Below are 14,162 nucleotides of genomic sequence, written 5' to 3' on the forward strand. Positions count from 1 at the left end.
AAACAAACACTATGCCCCGTGGCCCCCTCACCCTCAACCAAACACTATGCCCCCTGTCCCTCACCGCCAAACAAACACTATACCCCATGGCTCCCAACCCCAAACAAACACTATGCCCCATGGCCTCCTCACCCCCCACCCCCCAACCAAACACTATGCCCCATGGCCCCCTCACCCCCAACCAAACACTATGCCCCAAACACACTCAAGCATGCACCCATACAGACCTGAACCCCCACCCCCCAAATCAACACACACACAAACATGCACCCATACAGACCCGAACCCCCCACCCCCCAAATCAACACACACACATGCACCCATACAGACCTGAACCCCCCACCCCCAACTCAGCACACACAAACACTCAAGCATGCACCCATACAGACCTGAACCCCCCCACCCCCCAAATCAACACACAGACAAACATGCACCCATACAGACCCGAACCCCCCACCCCCAACTCAGCACACACACACACACTCAAGCATGCACCCATACAGACCCGAACCCCCCACCCCCCCAACTCAGCACACACACAAACATGCACCCATACAGACCCAAACCCCCCACCCCCCAACTCAGCACACACACAAACATGCACCCATACAGACCCAAACCCCCCACCCCCCCAAATCAGCACACACACAAACATGCACCCATACAGACCCGAACCCCCCACCCCCCTCCCCCCCTCCAAACCCCCACCCCCAACTCAGCACACACACACTCAAGCATGCACCCATACAGACCCGAACCCCCCACCCGCCCCAACTCAGCACACACACAAGCATGCACCCATACAGACCCGAACCCCCACCCCCCAACTCAGCACACACACAAACATGCACCCATACAGACCCGAACCCCCACCCCCCAACTCAACACACACACAAACATGCACCCATACAGACCCGAACCCCCCACCCCCAACTCAACACACACACACACACACACTCAAGCATGCACCCATACAGACCCGAACCCCCCACCCCCCCAACTCAGCACACACACAAACATGCACCCATACAGACCCAAACCCAAGCCTTATGGGCCACGCCAGCCGTAGTGCTGGCCCTCCATTGGTGCAGCACACACGCATTACGTGGCTTGTAGGAGCGACGTGATGCGTGTGTGTGTGCTGAGCCAATGAGGGCCAGTGTTTTCACCGGCCCGGAAGACAACAAAGACTTTCCTAATGGAGGGCGGCCGCGGGCCGCCCTCCATTAGGAAAGTCTTTGTGCCTCGCGGGCCGGTCAAAAGGGCATGGCGGGCCGCAACTGGCCCGCGGGCCGTATGTTGTGCGCCCATGCACTAGAGTGAGTTAGGTTTGTCTGTCACGGGCACTGATTGATCTGTGCCCCCATGATAGCAAGGCTGATTTTGATTGAACGCTTTGGGCTGGGGGAGTGCCACTGGGGAGGCTATATTGTTTGTTTGTTTGTTTGTTTATTTATTTGGTAATGCGCTCTGAGCCCGTGGGCATCTAGGCGCAGCAGTACAAGAGGACTCGAAACTTAGTTACAAAGCCTGACACAGGCTAACACAGCAAAACTGTGGTCACATACAGTGGGTGGTACAATGCATATAAAATAACAAGGGTTAAGCATATAAGAGTAACATTTTAGCAGGTTGTGTCGTTTCCGCTAGGGTGAGGGTCGTTGCATGTCATTGTTGTGCAGCCATTTGAGAGCGTAGGATCTGAATCTTGTGTAGGGTAAGGGGCATCTAAGGTCAGAAGGGAGTATGTTCCATGCTTGTGCAACTCTAACTGGGAAGCTAGCACCGCCCGCTGTGGTAAGTTTGAATCTGGGGACTTCCAGTAGGAAGGTGTTGGCAGATCTCGTCAGTCGGTTGGAGGGTCTCCAGTTGATTCTTTCCGCTAGGTAGGAGGGTGCTTGATTGTTGAGGCATTTAGAAGTGAGGGAAATAGTTTTAAGTAGGATTCTGTCCTTTATTTTTAGCCAATGGGCTTCTGTCCGGTGTTTGGAGATATGTTCCCTGCATGGGATGTTCAATGCTGCTCTAAGAGCGTTATTTTGTAATCTCTGGAGTTTGTCAGTGACCGACTTGTTGGCACCTGAGTATAAGGCGTTGCAATAGTCCAGTCTGGACATGACAAGGGCATTGGCCAAGGTGAGGCAGTTGGTACTGGACAGGAAGGGTCTAGCGGCCCGGATGACTTTACACGTGTAGGTGGTTGAGGAGACAAGGGAGTTCACTTGCTTTTTGAGGGTGAGAGCTGAGTCGAGGTAAAAACCCAGGTTGACCTCACGTATAACCTTGATAGTGTTGTTATCAATGTTAAATGAGGTATAGTCCGGGGTGAGTTTGGATAATTTGTGGTCTGAACCAAGGAGAAGGATTTCAGTTTTATCGTTGTTCAGGCAGAGGCCATGTGTGGCCATCCATGCTTGAATGAGGATGTAAATTTTATTCACCAGAGCCAAGTCCACTTCATAGTTGCCCGAAAGGGGTATGAGGATCTGGGTGTCATCTGCGTAATTAGTGTAGGTGACGCCCAGTCTGTCCAACTTGTCGAACAATGGCTTGGTGAAGATATTGTACATAGTGGGTGAGACACAGGAGCCCTGTGGGACTCCACATGTGATTTGGATAGGGTCAGCCCACGTGGAAGAGGAGAACACTCTCATAGTCCGGTTAGCTAGAAAGGATTGGACCCAGGCTATAGCGTCTCCTGTGAAGTTGGCAGCCAACTTGAGGTGGTTGCATAAGACTGCATGGTCCACCAGATCAAAAGCTGCTGACAAGTCCAGTAGGAGTAGCAACGCTGTTTTCCCATTATCCTTAAATTCCTCCATTTTGGTTTTAAGATCTAGCAGGGCTGTTTCCGTGCCATGGAGGGGGCGGAAGCCCGATTGGCGCGAGCCTAGGAGATGATTGGCTTCTAGGTACTCTTGAATTTGGAGATAGGCTACTCTGTCGATAATTTTTAGTAGGAAGGGTACCGTGGTGATGGGCCTGTAGTTGGTCGGGATAGATGGATCGAGGGTTTGTTTTTTGAGAAGGGGGAGGACCCAGGATTCTTTTAAATTGGCAGGCACTGTGTTGGATTTGAAGGATGAGTTGATAAGCTTCGAGATGAAAGGGGATAAGTCTCTGGCAGCGTCCTTTATTATTTGAGCTGGGCAGCTGTCGCCCTTACAGTTAGAGGGCTTCAGTGAGAGGATAACCTTTTCAGTGTCAATGATGGAGATGGGTTTAAAGCTGAAAGGGGGGATAATGATAGGTTCAGTTGCAGGAGGCACTTGTTGATCAGTAGGAGAGAGGGTGTCTTTTTTATTCCTTATTTTAAGTTGAAGGGTGGAAATTTTGTTAGATAGGGCGTTCTGTATATTAGTGCACCATATCTTGTCCTTTGAGACCGTGTCAGGTGGTTGGATAGGGGATTCCATTTCCCGGAGGATGGCAAATAGTTCCTTGGTATTCGATTTGGCATTAGTAATTCTGTCATTGAATACGTTTTTTTTAGAATTGATAATTTCAGACTTGTAGTGTTTTGTAGCTTGGGTTAGCTTGGCTTTGTTGTCGTTGGTGGGCGAATTACGCCAGATAGTTTGAAGTTTTCGTTTCTGTTTTCTAAGGTCCTTAAACTGGGGGGTGAACCAGGCATTAAGGTGGGCTTCTTGCTTAGCTTTGCGTAGTTTTACAGGTGCAATGGTGTCTAGTGCGTGAGACATAGCTTTGTTAAAGGTGTCTACTAGTGTGTCTGGGTCGGTGTTGTCCTTCAGGCCGTTAATAGTGGGCAGGAGGAGGGGGTAAGTTTTTCTGTAGTAATATCTTTTTTACTTCTGGTAGGGAGTGGTGGTATCATTTTGATAGTTTTGGGGCTGGGGAGGTCAAGTGTGGCAGTGAAATTTATTAGAAAGTGGTCAGTCCATATTTGAGGGGTGATGGCAGTGATAACTATGTTACAGTTGAGTTCTGAGACCCAATCAAGGGTTCTGCCTTTAGCAGGTGTAGGGGAGAGAACTTTTTGGGTAAGGCCTTGGTCATTTAGGATAGATGTAATAGAGAGGGCATTTTTATTGCCGGGCTCATTGAAACCGATATTGAAGTCGCCCATCAGCAGCGTTTGCGAGTGTTTTTGGGTATTGTTCGCTATGAGGGTAGTAAGGTCATCTTCAAAGGTTCCCAGGGGACCTGGGGGCCTGTAGATCAGGAGAATGGCTAGCGTGCGGTTGTTGGAGAGTTGTATTTTTGCTGAGAGTACTTCGCAGGAAGCACAGGGGTGTGAGGTGGTGAGTCGGATCGGCACGGTGGTTTTCGCGATGATTGCTAAGCCACCGCCTTTGGCATTGGGTCTGTCTACTCTGTGGATCTGGTAGTTGTCAGGTATGGCTAACATCAGTGAGGGTCCTGCTGCCTCATGGAGCCAGGTTTCAGTTACGGCAAGGAAGTCAATGCTACTGTTGTTTAGTATGTCAGCAATTTCAATTGCATGAGTTACCATGGATCTGGCATTGATCAGGGATCCAGTAAGAGTTAGGGTGTTGTTGGGAGGTGGATGACTTGCAAGTGTATCTGTGTGCTTATTTTGACTCCGGCGTTTCTTTTGGGGGTAGTGAATAGGAGTAGGGGTTGGAGTTATAGGTGTCATAGCTAAGGTTTGCTTATCCATGTGTGTCTGTATAGTTGGGAATCTAGCAGTATTGTTTGTACTGTTTCTTTTAGGTTCGTATATGCAGGGTAGCCTAGCCCTGAGTCGCAGGTTTCTATCTGTGGGGGGGCGAGAGCTAAGGGAAGCAAAGGTCATGATTGTAGCTAATAGGGTAAGGTAGGTCAAGTTTCTGCACATGGTAGTTGGTGTGGTCCGCTGGTGCAATTTACTTCCCTTGTTTCGCTAAGATTTCTGGTTAGGTGACGCAAAGTGTAGTGCAAGTGGCTAGTTGAAGCTGGGGCTACGCCTAGCGATAAAGGGCATGATATTCACGAAACACAGTATGGGCTAGAGTGCATGGTCTGTTAATGATGATAGGGCACTACAAATCAAGGTGGACCGTTAGCGACCATAAGGCACAACACAGTTAAAGTAGTCCGTTAACGACCGTAGGGCACAACACAGTTAAAATGGTCCGTTAGCGACCGTAGGGCACAACACAGTTAAAGTGGTCCGTTAGCGACCATAAGGCACAACATAGTTGTAGTGGTATGTTAGCGATCGTAGGGCACAACACAGTTAAAGTGGTCCGTTAGCGACCATAAGGCACAACACAGTTAAAGTGGTCCGTTAGCGACCATAAGGCACAACACAGTTGTAGTGGTATGTTAGCGATCGTAGGGCACAACACAGTTAAAGTGGTCCGTTAGCGACCATAAGGGTCCATAATTGGATGGAGAGTCTCTGACCCTGAGCTGGTCGTTAGCTTCTATGTTTGGGTGGGCCATATTAGTGGGGACACCAACATCATCCTGCTTAACAACCCCCTTGGGGGCAGAGCGGGCAATCTCGCGGCAGGCTGTAGACGTGTAGTCAGGGCTGGAGTGTACACAGGGGTCATTATTGTCTGTATTGTTGGGCAGGGGGAGCGGTACCATGTCCAGATACGTTTGTAAAATAGTAGTTTATCTTATGATCGATTGGTCGTGTGTGGCAACCAATGCTAACACGGTGATGTGGATGGTAGGGAAGGGTCAGGTGGAGACTAGACAAGCTTACCAGCGTGGGGCACACGGCTGGTCTTCCCCTTCCTACCCGGACGTAAACCAGCGTTAACCAGCCTTCTTCAGAACGTGCAGGGGCTGACCCGCCGCCGACAGGATGATAAGTCCCAGAGGAAGATTGGGACTGTAGTTCCTTTGAACTACACGTAAGATCCAACTGGCTGCTGCACTGATCTGGTGGCCCTGAGTACAGATGAAAAACAATCAGGCATACAAAGTACACAGCAAAGCAGTTTTAAGCCCTGCCAGGGTGTGCTGCTTATGGCGTCTTATGCACACTCTAAATCCTAAATGTTATAATGCAGTAATCATGGTGCTGTACTCGTCACAATACTCTGTCTCACTTGAAATTATGTTAGGCAGCACTTTCCTCCACATGTACACGCACTCACACATTAGATACATCGAAAGGGATTTGTGTTATACGATGTCCGTGTGGAATGTTCTATGTTGGCTTGACAACTCAAAAAGCAAAAAAACTGTGGACTGAACATAAGTCCAATGTACGCACCAGGAATGTGAAGTTGCTGATCATTTTACATTTTCAGAAAAGAGACTCTATATCACAGATTCAATTTGTGATTGTAAAAAAAGTGGTACCATCAATGTGTAGGGACAATGTGTAAATAAAATGTTATCACAGGTTTATTTTGAATTGAGAAATTGGATACACTTAATCCAAAGGGGATGAACTCTTAATTTTTTTTAAAGAATTGTTAACATTATTGTTATGTTATCATTTCACACATCTTATATGGATCCAATGCAAATTATCAGTGGAATATTTGAATTAATGAACGTTGAGTGGGACCTTTCTTGTTTTCAGCGAATTGTTAGCTCCTTACATTCTTGATTAATATAGGTTATGTAGAATTGTATGATCAGATTTCACTTGAGTAGATGATTGTCCGCAGACGTTGTGGAATACGTGAATTTTATAATCAATATCTAATAAGTATAAGATTCATTATGTTTTCATGATATCGCCAAGTCAGAAATTATATACATACCACAGATCTTTTAACATACTTGCACAACAATTTATAAGTGATGATAGGTTGTAGAGGACATTGATTAGGGACTGAATAGTTGTTAGAGATGCACATGATTGTCTACTATTTAAAGATGGCGACGCAGGTGTTAGGGATAATTCTCTGTTAAGGCTAATTTCCCAAACCTAGTGAGTCCACCAGCAGCTTTGCTGGATTTTTGGGGTTTATTTTTTTCTCCTGCTAAGAGTGAGACTCTTTTTCTCCCACTCTTAGACATGATTTGAGATATCCTTTGACTTTGTAATGTGTTTTATGGGCTATGTGGTCTTTTACTCCATAAGGTTTCATGTGTTTTTGGTAAGTGTGTTACACAGCACCCTCAGTGCAGTAACACAGGTGTGTCATAGTGACCCCCAAACATAGACTCCATACCCTGATACCCTGGGATTAACTACCGTCTCCAAGGGCATGTAAAGTCACCATTGACTTTACTAGTCCTAAATTGTGAACCGAACCAGTACAAACCATCATATTGTGGAAGTACTGGTAGGGGTAATTAGATTGCCCCTGGGTCTGTTTTTCGAGGGGGCACTGTGCAGTCCCCCCCTCGTCGAGTTTCTGGCTGGTGGCAGTGGTTACCACGTGAAATATTCCACCAGAATATTTCCTATGGGATTTCCCATTCATTTTAAACGCACCACTTTTTTTGGTGCAATGTTAAAGATACCGCCGGGTTATTTATTTAATATTTATTCCCTGGTTGGGTCTTTTTGCCAGGACTCGGTTTTAAAATGACGTTTGTGTTCGCCTCTGTAACTCCAACCCAAGTCGAGCCCTTTGTTCCACTTTTTGGCAGGCTTCTGCACAGAAGCCTCCAAAAGTGGTGCCACTCTGTCTGGGTCTACAGGATGTGTGGAAGGGGGCTTTAGGCACCCTGGACTGAGTTGCCTCGGCAACTCAAGTCGCACTCTTCTGTGATTGGCCCAGTGGTGAGCCGCCCGGCTCACCACTTAGCATGTTTGAGTGACAGCTAGGACTGATGAATGGGGGTTTTCTGCATAAAAGCAGGGCTTTGGGGACTGGAACTTCAGAAGTCGCCACAGGACCAAAGAATCTAAAGAGGGAGAAGCTGAGCCGACCTGCAACGACGACATCACCGGTGGAGCCCTGCTGAACCGCCTCACCACTTCCGGACGACAGAGAAGATCTTCATCCCGGAGAGTCTTCTTCCTCTGAACTGGTGGGGATAACCAGTTTGCCCTCTTTTCGCCTCCCTGGATCGTCTCGTGGTCGAATCACCCGTGCCAAGCACCCCGGCGGCCGGATAGCCACACTTCACCTCTACCGTGAATAAAAGGGTAGTACCTTTTAACCGGGAAACTCCGCGGCTGGTTTCTTCCCTGGCAGTGCAACGACCTCCAGCTTTCCTACACGAAGAGATCTTCTCTTCCCCTGGACGAAGCACCGACTGGCGCCCGCTGCCAGGAACAACTGCCCCCGCTGGAGCTTTCTCACCATTTCAGGTACTGTGTCCCGCCTGGTCTCCTTTGCAACAGACAGTTCAAGGTGTCCCGTAAATCCTTGACTCTCTATCCTGGGGTGACCTGGGACCTGTTAACTCATTTTCTCTGAACTGATCCAACTCTTTTTGAACTATCTGCAAAGACATTTAAAGTATAATCCAACTGTGTGATCTTGGACTCAATCTGCCCTGCTCTCTCCAAGAGTGGGCCTGGCCTATGAACTTTCTTGCTCTAACAGTAGACTCTGCCTTTTCTGACTTGCTGTGGTTCTTTTGAAAGTGTTGGTATTGTGTACTTTCCTAATTCTGCCTTTTCCCTCCGTTTTTTAACTAACTTATTGGAGTGCCATCTTAGGTTAAGCGCTCACCTCTGTCTGCAAATAAGTGGTGTTTTAACTAAGACTTGTTCAATAAGTAATCAGGGATGTATATATATTGATAGTGACTGTGTTTGAACTTGCTTGCCATATTAGTGTTAGTGTATTTTACAAGTGTGTTTTTAAATAAATAATTATATACTTTATACCCAAGCTCTGGTCAGTGTTTGCTTGTGCTACTGTATCCTTGTACCTATTTTGTATACTCTATATACTGTCTAACTCTTCTTGAGAGAAGTCTGGCTGCTCAGCCACAGCTACCAGGTAAATCTGGGTGGTACAGACTGCTACCAATTGGGTTTACTGCCAGCACCTGTAGTCCTAAGCCTTTTGCAGTGGTCCCTAAGGGAAATGCACAGGTTTCTGCCTAGCAGCGGGCAAGGTGAACGCCGTGGGAGCTGAGGTGAGCTTCTTGAGATACGACCTACAACGGATGTCAACGAGAATTGGAGAGGCAGAACACAGGATATCAGAGGTGCGGAACGCGATGCCATGGATGCAGAAGCGCATCCAAGAATTGTAAAGCAGATCAAAGGTCCTGGAAGAACGGGTGGAGGATGCAGAGGGGAGGGCCCGTCGCACCAACATCCGAATACTGGGCCTCCCCAAGAAGGTGGATGGGTCCCTACGTGGAGCTATACCTCGAAGAATGGTTGGCAGACTCGGTGGGGCGAATGGGGCTTTAGCACTTCTTCTCGATATAGAGGGCCTAACGCATCCCGAGCAGAGGTGGAATCACAGGGGCCCACCCCAGACCTGTTATAGCTAAATTGCTCAACTATAGAGATTGTGATTGAATATTGCAAATGTCCAGGAAGAACTATCCTATCATGGTGAACGGCTCCAGAGTATACCCCGACTTCACAAGGGCGGTGAAGAAGGCTAAGCATTAATTTGAGGAAGTCAAGAGATGGATTCAGGAAGCAGAGTTCAGATACGCAAGGCTCCTCACTGTAACCCTAAAATTGGTGGGTCCCAAAGGGACGCGGTTCTTCCATAGCCTGCAAGAGGCATGGGATTGGGCGGACAGTGAAGGAGTGGGCCAGCAGTAACAGCCATGCAGAGCGGACGGAAATGTGCCACGTTGGACTGAATTGAATGAGGAACAGGGACTGGAGATTGACCACGACAGACTGGTATGGATCTGGCATATAGGAGAGTATTTCTCGATTGCAAAGGATGGCTTAGGGTATAAGTGACATTGTCAGAGCAGAGCTGGAGAGCATCGACAAGCACGCACCCCCGGATCGCCCGCCCAGAGGTGGAACGATCTTTGTTTAGATTTTTGTTGCAGGGCAATAGATGCTTCAGGTTGAGGGGAACCGTAGGGTGGCGGGCGTTTTTATTTGGTTTGGGTTCTCCGTGCACTCACATGGGGAGGGGTTGAAATCACAGTACACAAGGGAAATGATCACGGCTTTTGGATGCAAGAAAGGAATGGTGGGAGCGGATAATCCATGAAATGGGATCTTTAATTGTAGGTCATGGAACGACAATAGACTCCTAGAAAAGATTAAGCGAAGTCATGTTGCATAATATTTGGCTGCCCACCAGGCGGACATAGTCCTGCTGCAGGAGACCCATATGTTTGGGACAGTGTGCGCCTTCCTGGGGAGGGCTAGATACTCAGTGGTGGAACATGCCGGCTTTACGAGGAGATCCAGGGGGGTGGCGATCTTAATTAAGTCATTACCATTGGAAGTGCAGCATGTGGAGAGGTATCAGGGCGAGACTGATTCTCCTGAAGGAGACTCTATGGGGAGAAACAATATGCATCATTCATGTTTACGCCCCTGCGACTCTACATGTGGACACTCTACAGAGAGTACAGGCCTTGCGGATCAAGCACAGGGCGTGGGGGGGACCTTACAGTGTTGGGAGGGGGACTGGACAGGATGTCACCCAGGGGCGGGACGACGCACTCCCCGACGAAGCACAATTCCTTTATGGGTGCTACTAGGTTGATTTCTATCTGGACGAATATGCACCCCGAGGATAGGGGTTTCTCGTTCTCTAATGCACACTCGTCCTTCTCGAGGATTGATTATATATTCCTCCTGAACAAAATGGTGGGTAGGGCGACCATGGCCAAGTTTTTGCTGAGGGGCAAATCAGATCATGCCCCCCTGGTGGTAGCCATACGGGGAGCAAAGGTCCAGAAAAGAGAGCGTAGAGGCTGAACGCATATTATTTGGAGGATGCGCAAGTAGCGGGCTGTAAGGGAGGAGTCCGAAGCCTACTTTCAAACCAACTCAGGGACGGTAGAGAGTCGCTCCACACTCTGGGAGGCATACAATGCGATGCTATGGGGAAGGACGATGCAGGTGGTAAGACAACACCTTTAGACCTGCAGGGAACGTATGGATCAGTTGGAAGCGGAGATGACAACAGCTCAGGCTAATCACATGAGGCACAATTCGGAAGCCACTAAGAGGGCCCCACGTAGGGCGCAGCAACAGTATGAGACGGTCACTCGGGATGAAGCGAGGGCGGCCCATTGGGACAAGCAAGCGAGGCTCTTTGACGCAGGGGATGAGTGCAGCAGACGGCTGGCATGGCTGGAAAGGAGGGAGGAAGGGACGTGGTGGGGGAGGGAGATAAGAAGGGCGCATGGGGAAGTGGTATCCCACAGTAAAGACTTTGCAGAGGAGTCTATTATGCAAACCTGTAGTGGGCTCAGGCAGTCAGTGATGTGGCTGGGTTTGGGCAATACGTAAGGAGGAAGGGCTTACCTCGTGTGAGCCAGGAGCAAAGGTAAAGATTGGAGCTGGACCCAAAATGGGAGGAAATCAAGGCTGCAAACCAGCAACTTCAATCTAGGAAATCCCAGGGCCGTAATGGATTCCCAGTGGAGATCTGGAAACTAGTGGGACAGGGACCGGTAGAGGAAATGAGAGCCATGTTTATGGAGTTTTGGGAAAGAGGTACACTACCTGGCCACGATTGTAGTCCTACACAAAAAGGGGAAGTCACCGGACCAATGCAGCACATACTGCCCGATCTCCCTAATTAACGGAGAGGCCAAGGTATTGGCGATGGTCCTGGCCAATAAATTGCTGCCCATCATTAGGCCCCCGGTCGACCCGGATCAATGTAGGTTTCTTTTCTGGGTCGGGCCACCAGGATGGAACTTTCGAAGGCTGCATACTGCACTGAGCGTGGTCCCCTCCTTAGAGCACCCACATGCATTCATGGCAAATGGACTCGGAAAAGGCATTCGAGGTGTTGGAAAGGTTCAGCTTTGGGCCTATATTTGTTGGCTGGGTAAAACTACTGTACACCAACCTGGTAGCTTGGCTTAGGGTGAATGGCTGTGACTCATGCCTTTCCCCTAAAGAGTGGAAAGAGGCAGGGGTGTCCCCTTTCACCACTCTTGTTACTGCTTGTGGATGGAGCCGTTTGCGTTACAAGTGAGATCTGACCCCCTGCTGCAGGGTTTTGTGTGACCAGAATGAGGAGAGGACTGCAGATAATTGTATGTAGATGACGTCCTTCTCTACCTAGGGGCTCCGAGACGCACTGGGCCAATGGTGTTAGACATGTTTCGGCAGTTTGGATAGGTGAGCAGTCTTCGGATCAACCGGGACAATTTGGAGCTCATACCGATGCAGGAAGTAGCGGACGCGATAGCTGAGAGATGTCCACTTCTGATCGCAAGGGTGTCTGTAAAATATCTGGGTATCAAAGTGGGGGTGCAGGAGTCCTTGTTTCTTCGTAACAACCTGAACCGGTCCTAGAGAGGCTCAAGGGGGACGCAAAGCACTGGGCAACACTCCCGATCTCAATGGCAGGAAGGGTAAACTCATTTAAAATGCTGGTGTAGCCGCGTCTCCTGTATGTCCTTCAAAATACCCCCGGGAAGGTGCCGGCCAGGGTGTCCCGAACAATGGAGAAATTGCAGAGAGACATCATCTGGGTAAATGGAACCCTGCAAATCGCATTAAAAACAATCTGTAGGTCGGCCTGGGACAGTGGGCTTGGGATCCCGAATGTGAAGCATTATTACTGGGCCTCCCAGCTTATGGCGATAAACTAGTGGATGTTTGGGGACGGGATAGGCCACATGTGGAATGGGAGTTGAGAAGAATGGGGTTTGAGAAGAATGGGGTCTCAACCTCCACTGCAGCTGCAATATGGGGGGACTCCACACAACCAGGGGTCTGTACATTGGCATCACACACGGCAGCCCTTATAGCTATCGGATGGGGGGAGTAGTGACCAGGGAGGCTCCCATCTGTGGAACGTAGCCCTGCCAGAGGTGTACAAATCTAATCCTAAGTCTACAGATGGGAGCAGGTTACGACCATCAAATAATAACGCAGTCCTAGTGGTGTCTTGTCGAAATAAAAACGCCCTATACTAATAAACCTGTTGCCAATCCTTGCCTCTAAATACAAATAGTGTGGAAAACAGTGTTAAGATGTTCAGGCCGTTGGCCTCCCTTGCCCACGTTTTCAGCATGTGACAAGGTGGTTCCCTCGAGTGTAGCACCGTCTTTGGCTTCTTTAGCACGAGGATACAGTTCAGTCATTAGCATCAGGGTCTTCTATGCCCATGTCTCTTTGCTTATCAAAGTCTCTTCATTCAGAGGGCCTGATGCGACAAAATAAACAATAAGTTCTTTTCCTTTTGCAGATTTTCACAAGTGCTCAATTTAGGTGTTTCACTATTCACCCCGGATCCTCCTCAGCCGGGCTCAGATCCCTTTAACACAATGCCAGCCACCTTGGATCCCCCTCATCTGTGCTTAAATCCTCTTAACACAATATTCATAGGATATTCGTTTTCAGATGACTCACGGTTCACCCAGGATACCCCTCAGCTGGGCTCAGATTCCTTTTAACACAATTAGTCTCCCTCGGCCGGACTCGGACCAATTTCAAATAACATCAGCTATCGAAGACTTTCAAATGTGCACAGGATTTGGCTTGGCCCCTTGCAGGACCACTTCAATTTCACAATTCCTTTCCTTTTAACACACACAGTCTTCAGGAATACAATCAAATTCAATACGGAATTCAGTTCCCGCCAGCAAGCTTAGAGGAAGCGGGTAGAAGTTTGAAACACAGGCCCAAAATGCTTTTAAATGTGATGGCAATGGATGGGAAAATGTGCTAACTGATTTTAATTCCCTCTAGAGATTCAGGGTGAATGAGAGATGCTTGTTGGTATTAGTTCAGGCTCACTTTAGCAATGCTCTGAGTTATTACCAGGTTGCAAACGGATTTTAACAAAGGAAAGAATGGAGCTGCTATTTTGACAAGTGGAGAAATTGAGCCAAAATCGCAAATCGCGGTAAATTTCGCGAGTGCGTGTCTCGCGATTACGGAGGCACTATAAAGAGTAGCAAGTCGGTTCTAGGTCCGTTGGAAAGCCTAGAATCGTAGCTTTAAAATGAAAGTTCCTAGGACAAACGGTTCCGGAGATACAGACGATTTTGTGAAGGTAGTTTTTCAGAAATGAATCACAGTTTCAGAATGACAGTTGACAGCTTTCAACTTTAAAATGACAGGTGACAGTTGTGCAGCTTTGGAATGACAGATGACAGCTTTCTAGGAGGCAGTTCTACTTAGGTTAAAATAAAAT

General features: G+C 48.4%; 1 protein-coding gene across 1 annotated transcript in view; it reads left to right on the forward strand.

The window, feature by feature from the left end:
• The window catches only part of FBXO3 (F-box protein 3), a 1,552,568-nt gene that overhangs the window by 1,146,613 nt on the left and 391,793 nt on the right, over positions 1-14,162 (forward strand). The gene's annotated exons all lie outside the window — the stretch shown is intronic.

This window comes from Ambystoma mexicanum, chromosome 11 (assembly GCF_040938575.1).
Source record: "Ambystoma mexicanum isolate Mex_15411 chromosome 11, UKY_AmexF1_1, whole genome shotgun sequence".
In the NCBI taxonomy this organism is placed as follows: domain Eukaryota; kingdom Metazoa; phylum Chordata; class Amphibia; order Caudata; family Ambystomatidae; genus Ambystoma; species Ambystoma mexicanum.